This window comes from Glycine soja, chromosome 7, assembly GCF_004193775.1.
Source record: "Glycine soja cultivar W05 chromosome 7, ASM419377v2, whole genome shotgun sequence".
In the NCBI taxonomy this organism is placed as follows: domain Eukaryota; kingdom Viridiplantae; phylum Streptophyta; class Magnoliopsida; order Fabales; family Fabaceae; genus Glycine; species Glycine soja.
The window spans coordinates 25,663,999-25,673,712 of record NC_041008.1 but is presented as its reverse complement, the minus strand read 5'-3'; the positions used below and the strand labels follow the sequence as shown (position 1 = coordinate 25,673,712).

Sequence of the window (9,714 nt, the reverse complement as noted above, 5' to 3'; positions counted from 1 at the left end):
CTCATGTCACGCACGCCCTCCTCTGTTGGCCAAGCATTGGCATAAAACTCAAGGACTATTTCTGGATCAAACTTGGCCATGGAGTAACCAGTGGTGCCACCGCCGGCGCCCTATTTCCTCCTGGAAATCAGTATACTCGTCGTCCCTGAGCTGGACGCGTCGCTCCCGGAGAAACGACCATCCCTTGATGGCTTCGAAACGTTGCTGGTGTACAACGCTCCTAAAGCGGTGACTGTCGTACTCCGGGGCGGAACTAGTTCCTTCGGCCCGCTTGTCCTTCCTGGACCTCTTTGAGGCAAGCTTCCTTGGGGCCATTCCTGCGAAGGCAAACATTTGGAAAGTTAGTTTTACCAGTGGGACGTTACTCTTTAAAGCAAAAATGGCATATAACCTCCTCCATAAATACAAACATCAATGTAAATTTAGAGCAAGCTTATGCGCATATTTCCTTACAAACGTTCTCTTGCACAAGACATTCTATTTAACCGAAAAAAAATGCACCCATATACAATCAAGGCAGCTTCGTTACCTAGATTATTTACACGTACTTCCAAGGTGTATTTGTTACTTCATCACAACATCTCCTTGGCTAAATTCACATACATGCATACTCAAAGCATTTTCGGGTACCAAAAATTGCACATGTGCACATCTTGGTATTTCTAATACCTATACATACACAAACTTCATGATGAATCTTGACTATCTACACAATAAGGTGCTACATTTCATGCTCTTTTCAAGTTTTTGCTACCTAAAGCCGCATGCAAATTCAAGTATATTTTCCTTTGCTGACTATTTGGTACGGGAAAGGAACAGGTTTGGCCATTAAGGGGTGCCCGGCTTTTGCGAGGCTGCACTTTTAGTGAAGTATATCACCAAGGGTTGGGCTTCGCAACACCGCTCCCCTCCGTAGATTGCATGCATATATGCTGCTCTTCTTTTCCTTCAATGCCGACTTCTAGTCGACCTTGGTCTATCATCCGTTGTAACAATTCCTCTACTTCCAAACACGTCTCCATGTCATGCACCTCGCCGGAATGTAGCAAACAGGAATCCTCCTTACACCCACTATGGGGAATTACACCTCCCTTTTGTAGGGCCTCAAAGATAAACCTCCTAGGGGTTGCCACATCCCTTAAAGGTTTAGACCTGTGCGGCCTATCGGATTCAACTGCATTAACTGCTCCCCCTCCATGATTGGCGAGCGGGTTGGTCCTCACATTGGGCCGATCCTCTTGGAAAGTCAGCCATCCGGCATCCATTAAATGTTGGACCTTGTATTTAAGGGCCAAGCATTTTTCGACGGAATGCCCTGGGACACCCCCATGGTACTTGCAAGTTGCATTAGGGTCATACCACTTCGGGAAAGGGGGTTCGAGGACCCTTCCGGGAGTTACCACGGCCAAATGATTGGCGATGAGGGATGGTAGAAGATCTTCGTACGTCATTGGGAGCGGGGTGAATTCCGGCAATGGCCTCGGAGGGAAGTTCCTTGTCGTGTTGGAATTACCGGCCGGTCGAGTCGTGTTTGGAGTTGGAACTTGGGGAGCTTCCCTCTGGGTGGGTGCCTTAGGCTGCACGGGTGTTGAACTAGAGGCGTTCCCCGCATGAGCCGAGAAGCTCGGGTGATGTTGCGCGTACTGATGGGTACCATGAGGTGTTTGCTGGGGTTTGACCCACGCGGGTGTTGAAGAGACGGCATGGGCATCTCCTTCTTTCCTTTTTGCCCCTGTCGCCCCGATTCTTTTGGCATTCACGTTTGTGGAGGAAACGTAATCAAATTTTCCTCTCTTCAATCCAACCTCGATTCTTTCCCCGGCAAACACCAGATCCGCAAAGCTGGACGGCATGTAACCCACTAGCTTCTCATAGTAGAACACTGGCAGAGTGTCTACCATCATCGTGATCATCTCTCTCTCAACCATGGGAGGAGCTACTTGTGCCGCCAAATCCCTCCATCGCTGCGCATATTCTTTAAAGGTTTCACCCTCTTTCTTGAACATATTCTGCAGTTGAGTACGGTCAGGAGCCATATCAGAATTGTACTGATACTGCCTTAGGAAGGCGGTAATCAGATCCTTCCAAGTACGGATACGGGAAGCTTCCAAATTAGTGTACCACACTACCGCAGCTCCGGCCAAGCTATCCTGAAAGAAGTGTATCAACAGCTTTTCATCTTTAGAATGAGCGCCCATCTTACGGCAGTACATTTTGAGATGGTTTTTGGGACAAGTCATCCCTTTATACTTGTCGAAGTCCGGCACTTTGAACTTCGGGGGAATAACAACATCTGGTACTAAGCAAAGATCCGTCATGTCTGCAAACGGATAGTCCCCAAATCCTTCCACAGCCCTCAATCTTTCCTCAAGGAGATCGAGCTTCCTCCTTTCTTCAGTTGCCGGGGGCGGCCCTTCCATGGACAAAACTATTGGCGATGCTGCGATGTTGGGTTGAGGCAACGTGCCGGGTGCCGGCCCTTCGGGGATCGGGGGATAAAAGTCGACATCCCTCCGAGCATAATCTTGAGGGTCTTTATGGACTTCGTCGGGCTGCTGAGGAGGCTCTTTTTCATGGACGGGAGAAGCAATGTGGCCCGCATCTTCTTGCAAGATGGGTGGTGAATAGTTGGGCGGCAATCCATAAGGGTAAGCCGCTCGGTTGTATCCCAGGTGAGGGCTGCCATCGTGCCCCAGTGTGTCCCTTCCCCGTCCTACTATGTTTGAGGGAGGATGGTGCGTAGTTGCCAAGAGAGTCGGGTCTGCTTCGGCAGCCGAACTGACAGTGGCGGCAGTGGCCGCGTTCTTCTCCATGAGCTGCTTCATACCTAACATGGCCTCCATCATGGAGGCCATTTGTTCTTTTAGAGCCGACATGTCGGCTTTCATCTGTTCCTGCGTCTCCTCTTGATCACCCATCGTTCTAGATTTGGATCTGGTGCGATAGGGATCCCTTGCGGCGCGTTTAGTTATGGTGTTTTTCCCTAAAAAACCAAACGTGAGGAGTGGGTAAAGAAAGAAAATGCATGCTAGAGATGAGATGTAGGAGTGATTTGATTTGCACAAGCTTTTGGAGTAGAAACATGGGACCAACTCATTTTATTTCAAAAAGGAAGTCATATCTAGTCAAGGTCTGAGAGACCATACAAGTTTCCTAACGATTTCTAATTATGTGGGCCATTAAGTCTATCATATGCTGACAATAGCCGAGAAGCCCATGAATCTCTTCGGGGGCGGAGTAGGTGTCTGCCATCGCCTTGGCCTTGGCTAACAATCGGGGAAGTTCTTGACTCCCGTTCAAGGTAAGAGCAAACCGATCCATCCACATGGTTGCCTCTTGGTGTAAAGAGTCGATCACCCTTCCTCTAGCCTCTTTTTCCGCATATACTTGGGCATACTCATCCGCGATTCTATGCTCGTGGGCCGTGGCTAGACCTAACTCTTCTTGGTACTTGGCGATGATAGCTAACATGTTGGTCTCTGTCTCGCATAAACGCTGAGACAAGCTTCTTTTGGACCTTGAACAAGCAATCAACTCCTCTTTCAGAACCATGCTATGTGCTCGCGACTGGTCCCTTTCTTCCCTTCGCAACTTGAGTTCATTATTGCTACCCCATAGAGCTCCGCGAAATTTGTTCCGGCCATACTCTTCCTTGCGAGCCCTCTTGGTCTCTTGTTCAAGGGCTCTTGCGGTAATTGCATTCTCTTCCCGTAACCCGGCACACTCCTTCCGAACGTGTGTAGCAGCCAACTTGAACTTCTCCTTGGCGAATTTTGCCTTTCCTAACTCGCTTTTGAGAGCTTGGACTTCTTCGTCCTCTTCCGGTGCTTCAAAATTCTCTTCGCTGACGACTTTTAACTTGGCGAGCCAATCTAAACCTCGTATGCGAACTTTCAGCCATTCGTGGTACCCACCAATGATGCCATTACGAATGCCTCTAAGCTCTTGATCTTTCCTTAACGGGGTTTCCCATGCCTTATGGATTCTTTGTATAGTCTTGGAATTTTGTGCGCCGAGATCCCTCACAAGGAAAGGAGACATGCTTTCTTCCGTCGGTGCTCCCCTCATGGGGTACCCTAGTTGTCTTATAGCGAGCGTGGGATTGTAATTAATACAACCCCTCGTTCCTACCAGCGGAATGTTTGGGTATCTTCCACATGAGAAAAGGACTCCTTCTTTTCCTTCCTTCCATCGGGGGAACCAACTGATTGTTCTACCTCCTATCCCGGCCAAGAGCTGGTCCCAATCCATTCTCCTCTTTTCAGTACACGAGCGATGGCTCAGGAGCGGACATGGATGTCTTGTGTCTTGTTGGAACAAGTGTGAAACCAACCAAACACAGAGGGCGGGTAAGCAACACATGATCCGTGCGCTACTCTTCTCGCACCTTCGGTCAAATGTGTCAAATAGATCTTCCAAGACAGCTACCACCGGACTTTCCTTGCTATGGTGGTAGGCAAGGAAAGCGTCGATTGCTGCTAGGTCTACCAAACCATCCACGTTTGGAAAGAGGACGACCCCAAAAATTAGCAAAGCTAACACATCCATAAACGGGACCCAGTCTCCTTGATTGGCCATACCCCTCGCCTTGTCTTCTAGGTACTTCTGTGGTAGGCCCGCTATGCCATTCCGAGTCTGTTTTATGCGGTCCAAACCTCTTGCTGAATCCTTGACCACAGTTGCAATTCTGCTCAAAGAGGGGAGACATCCGGAGGAAAGATATGGTTTTCTTCCCCCGAGAGGACATCCTAGAATTTCTTCAAATTCTTCAATGGTTGGTACTAATTGGAAGTCTCCGAATGTGAAGCATCTCAAAGGCTGGTCGTAGTATTGGGTGAGTGATGCAATGGATTCTATGGACACCTCTGCTATGGTCAACTCTAAGATCTTTCCGTAAGTCTTGCGGAAGGCTTGCATTTGGAGGGGTTCCATCAACCGCCCTAATTCCTTGATGCTGGTGGTATCTGGGCTTTTGACCTTGACTTGGTAGAACCTCTTGCCGGTTTGATTTGTTCCCATGCTTACTAAAGTGAGACAAAAGCTGGTGCAAATCAAAACTCCGATATCTCATGGGTGGGATGGATGAATGCATGAAGAAATGCATATGACACAGATGCAATTTACGAATACGGGGGTCCGGGGAATTTGTCACCTTCTTAGATACGACATCTAGGGGTAGCGAAATGCCCCAACGCACGTTTTTAAGAAGGCGACACGGACCCTCCGTTGGTTTGTTTACAGTAGGGATCAAGACAGAACCCATATGCAATGCCTATGCAAAAGACACAATGCGGGAATGTGCACAGTATGACAATATTTACCGAACATAAGCAAAAGGGTATATGATACTCATGCATGGCAGTGTGAAAAATGGCACGCAGCGTGTTTGCTTCGTGCCCCTATTGAAGGGACCTATAAGGGAGAGAACTAACTAGGCTTTTAGCAATAATTCCCAAGGTAGTTATATCTCTCTTGATGGTTTCTAGAGGTATCATCCCCTTCGAAGAACATATTGCAGCAGTAGGGACTACTAGCAACAATAAGTTTTCAAAGAGAAAAGCTCTAGATGAGGGTTCACTGTAATCAAGCAAGTCGGAGACCTAGCATGATCACAGATTCACCTCCACTCCTTATGCTCCCATGAACCCGGGTATAGGGCCCTTTTTCACTCACAGTGTGTGCAAATAGTGTTAGTGTTTGTGTGCATCAAATGAATAAATATTTACCTCATGCATACATTCTAAAACACACTAAAAGCAACAAATAGTTTATATACACAAGAAAATAAGACAAATAAAGGGAAACCAACAAAGGAGAAAGTCATGATAAAACATTGCACAAGATTAAATGGCCTAACTCTCTAAAAAACAGTCCCCAGTGGAGTCGCCAACTGTCGCAACCTACCCTTCGGCGGGAGGGCGACGCGAGACTCGCGGGAAGCGTGTTCCACGAAAGGAATACGCGCGGAGTCGCCACCAACGTTTATTTGAGGAAAACGTCGGAAAAACCGGAAAAGACGCGATCTACGAACTTTTAAGTGAAAGGTTCGGGAGTTGTTTTTACGCACGGGGAAGGTATTAGCACCCCACACGTCCGTCCCAAGGGACGGCAGCCTTTAATCGAATGTGCAAACATGACTTTGATTTTTTATGTTCCCTTTTTATGTCTTTATATCCTTTATACCCTTTTTATATTTTTCTCTTTTTGTGGTCGACAAGGGTGTTTCCCTTTGCTCCTACGTATTCCTCAATTGCGATGAGGAAATCAGACCTACGTAGTTCTTTTTTATCAAGTGATTCTTTTTTACTTTAAGAGGTGATCATTTTAAGGCGTTGGACCTTAAAAATGATCCATTTTACTTAGTGAGAAATTGAGATGACAAACTTCAAAAGCCTATTTTTGTGGACGAGCTTGACTAGGCGAATTGATTTTAGCCTTTAGTTTCACTTTAGTTATTAATCAATTCGATTAAGAATGAGAAATCCCAAAGAGAAAACGTCCGATTGATTTTCCGCTTTATTTTACTAAAAGATATTTTTTGATTATTATATTATTTTTTTACCTCTTTTTGATTTCCAACGTGGTTACGGCACGACCGAACGGTCGGAATTCATTTTAACCAAAATTATCGGATAATACAATTCAAACGTTCGGTGGAAATTTATTTTATTTTTAAGTTAAGCGAGAAATGACTTAAGTAAAATGGCTTAAGCACGTCAACAGGGGGTATAAAAAGTAAACAAAACGAGAATAAAAATGCACGAAACACAATGTGGGCCACTACGGGCACATAGAATGAATCGAAAAGCTTGGTTCGAGGTACTTACCCGTTGAAGATCGAAGAACGATGAAGAACGAATGAAGAACGTCGAAGAACGGTTGAAACCTTTGCGAGATTCCTCACGGAAAACGTTACGGAAACGTTTCGGAAGCGCCTCGGCTTAGATTTTCTTCACGGAAACAATTTTTCCAAGTAAATTCGAAAGAGAGAGAAGTGCCTAAGGGGCTGAACCCTTTCCTTCTTCACTTCCTCCCCTATTTATAGCAAAATAGGGGAGGTGGTTGCCGCCCAGCTCGCCCAGGCGAGCTCAGCTCGCCCAGGCGAGCAGGGTTGCTTCCTCCAGAAGCAACCGCCTTCTGGAGGAATATTCTGGAGGGCCCAAGTGGGCCTGGGTGCTATTTGCACCCCCATTTTTACTAAGTACACCCCCCTCTGCTGTTTTTTGGTGATTCTTTTTTCGTAAAGTTACGGAAACTTACGAATTTCGTAACGATACTTGTTTTCTTTCCGTAATGTTACGGAACCTTGCGGATTACATAATCATCCCCTTTTTGACTTACGGAATGTTACGGAACCTCACTTAATTATGCAACGATGCTTCCATTTGATTTCCGGTGTGTCACGGAAACTTACGGATTGTGCATCAATATTTTTTTGGTTTTTCGGCATGTCCTGGAATTTCACAAATTGCCTAATGATGGGTGCCAAGCACCTCACGAGGACCAAAGAATGGTCGCACGTCATCGAGCAAAGGTCCCCGGACGAAATTAGGGTATGACAAAGCTGCTCAAAAATCTGGTGGTGAGGGCAACTGGCACATAGTTTCTTAAATCTCTCCCAATATTCATATAAGCTCTCTCCACTGAGTTGTCTAATGCCTGAAATATCCTTTTTGATGGTCGTGGTTCTCGAAGCAGGGAAAATTTTTTCTAAGAATACTCTTTTGACGTCATCCCAACTCGTGATGGACTGTGGAGCAAGGTAATAAAGCCAGTCCTTTGTCACTCCCTCTAAAGAATGAGGAAAGGCCTTCAGAAATATGTGATCCTTCTGGACATCTGGGGGTTTCATGGTGGAGCAGACAATATGGAATTCTTTCAGATGTTTGTGCGGGTCTTCACCTGCAAGGCCATGAAACTTTGGAAGCAAATGCATCAGTCCAGTTTTAAGAACATATGGGACATCCTCATCAGGGTATTGGATGCACAAGCTTTTGTAGGTGAAATCAGGTGTAGCCATTTCCCTTAGAGTCCTCTCACGGGGTGGAGGTTGTGCCATATTCTCAGAATGTTCAAAACTATAATGCTCAAAATCAGGATGCTCGAAATTATCAACCACAAAATGCTCAGACTCACCAATAATAGAATGCTCAGGATGCTCAAAAGGTACAAAATAATGCCTAACTAATCTATGAAATGTCCTATCTATCTCAGGATCAAAGGGTTGTAAGTCAGATGGATTGCCCCTAGTCATACAATACATTCAGAATGCACAACTAGTTGCCTTCTTATGTAAGTAACAGTGTAGGTTTGAACTACAGCTACCCTCAAATGATATCCAAATGACTTGAAATTTTGTGAGCAACACCCTAAAATCATGAAAAGGTGGCACAAAAATTTTAAGGCAAAAATTCAAAGGCTAACTATGGAAACTACCTAAGGAAAGTTTAGAAAAATAAAACAATAAAACTTGAAAAATAAAAAAAAACTAGTAAACAGACGATTTTGGCTAGCTAGAGACCTCAGCCGGCCTTTGGTAGGTTGCCACAATATGGGAAATTTTTTTCTACCCCAAATACATATATAATAATAGTCATTCTGATACTCAGAGCAAAAGTTATGACCGTTTGAAGTTTTGACAAAAATCAAATTCACTACTTTTTTGGAACTTTCAAATCTGACCAAACAAAGGGCTACAACTATTTTTCCCACAAAATATGGATCAAAAGAACCTACCACACCAAAATTCAGCCAAAAATAACAACCTTAACTATCAAAACAAAAATCGCCAATTAAATTGTCAACAACAGTCATTAATTAAGTCGCTAAGGGATTTGCACTACTACTGTGTTTTCCAGATCAGCAAAAGTGGTCGCTAAATCCGTCGCAAAGCACTATTCACAGCAAAACACAAAAACTGAAATACGGAAAGCGCTAAACAGAAAAGCTAAAACAAAACAACACACTAAACAAAATAACAAGACACTAAACGACACTAAACAACACTAACACAACACGAAAACTTAAAACAACTAAACATAAAACATGAATCACTAGCTATTATGAACCTTTGGACACTGCTCCCCGGCAATAGCGCCAAATTTGATCGAGGTCGTACCCAAATCAAATAAACATTAAAATGTAGTAACTAGGAAGTGATCCTAGGTCGTTTCCCAACGAGCAATGATAAACCAAATGTTCATAACAGATAGTAGGAAAATAGTAATGAATTGGGGGGGTTTGTTGTTTTTGTATCTTAAACAGCGAGTAAAATTGAAATAGAAAATATCAGAATTAAAACACGTTGCTTCCCCTTGATTCACAAGCAAGTCTCTTATCCTAGGTTACGAGAGTTTATCCTTCATCAGTTCAACCACTTAATCAAACCCTAAATTAAATTACTAAGCGAAATTTAATATAAGGCATTCATTATGTGATTAAGAAACACATACACCAATTAATCATAAACGATCATTAAGCATGAACGTAAATTAAGCGCAGAGACAATTAATCAAGCACTAAGCATGCATGAATTAATAGCAACAAATTCAGAGTAATTAGTGAAGAGGAAAAACTGAACAGAATTTAATAGTAATAATAGAACCTCAAAGAGAACTGTGCTTGATCCTCAAGAGAAAACAATGCTGGAGACTTAGCCTTTCATTAATCAATAGAGAGCAAAATTTTATTGCTAAAACGAAAAGTAACAACTAG

At 44.2% G+C, this 9,714-nt stretch overlaps 1 non-coding gene across 1 annotated transcript; it reads left to right on the top strand.

Moving 5' to 3' along the window:
• The first annotated feature begins 7,574 nt into the window (after positions 1 to 7,574).
• Positions 7,575 to 7,681, top strand: LOC114420782. The gene has a single exon (XR_003668415.1). It is a non-coding gene; the product is annotated as a small nucleolar RNA R71 (small nucleolar RNA).
• The last annotated feature ends 2,033 nt before the right edge of the window (positions 7,682 to 9,714 follow it).